Raw genomic sequence first — 674 nt, forward strand, 5'->3', positions numbered from 1 at the left:
TCACCGCCTTTTCCCCTTGTTTCTCTTTTTCTTTCCCCCTCCTTCATTTTTTTTCCGTTTTTCCGCTTTGTTTCGTTCCCTTTCCCCTTCGTTTTCTGTTCCCGCTTTCATTTTCCCCCTTTATTTTCTTTTCTTTTTTTAATCTTTACTTCTCCTCTTTTTAACCTTTATATCCCTTCCCCTTTTTTTTCCTTTATTCTCTTCTCTCTTTTAAATTTTTCCTTTCTATAATTTCCTTTTTCCCTTTTCTTCTTCTACCTTTTAGATTTATTTTCTTTTCCCTTTATTTCCTTTCCCTCTTTATTTTTATTTCCTTTCCCCCTTTATTTATTTTCCCTTTTTTTCCCCTTTTATTTCCTTTTCCTTCCCCCCCCCCTTCATTTATTTTTTTTCCCAGGGAATTTCACAGGAGAAAATTGACAGCGTTAACATCCAAGCTAACCTCGCAGCTCCTAGCCGTGTTTTATATGCCAAGAGGAGGAAAAGAGACGCTCGGTAAATACAAATCCGTGGGCATTCATATTATTTACATTCCTTGGAGACCTCCTCTATTTAAAATGATAAGATTATTCAATCAGGATGGTGAAATAAAGAGATCACTTAATTTTACCACGGGGAATTCCGTTCCGCATGGTTAGCTCAGACGCACTCCTCTGTCCTAACCGATTTCCATC

At 37.2% G+C, this 674-nt stretch overlaps 1 protein-coding gene across 1 annotated transcript in view; it reads right to left on the reverse strand.

Annotated features, from left to right (window-relative positions):
• Positions 1–674, reverse strand: part of NR4A2 (nuclear receptor subfamily 4 group A member 2) — a 4,696-nt gene that overhangs the window by 3,076 nt on the left and 946 nt on the right. The gene's annotated exons all lie outside the window — the stretch shown is intronic.

This window comes from Geospiza fortis, unplaced genomic scaffold, assembly GCF_000277835.1.
Source record: "Geospiza fortis unplaced genomic scaffold, GeoFor_1.0 scaffold193, whole genome shotgun sequence".
Lineage (NCBI taxonomy): Eukaryota > Metazoa > Chordata > Aves > Passeriformes > Thraupidae > Geospiza > Geospiza fortis.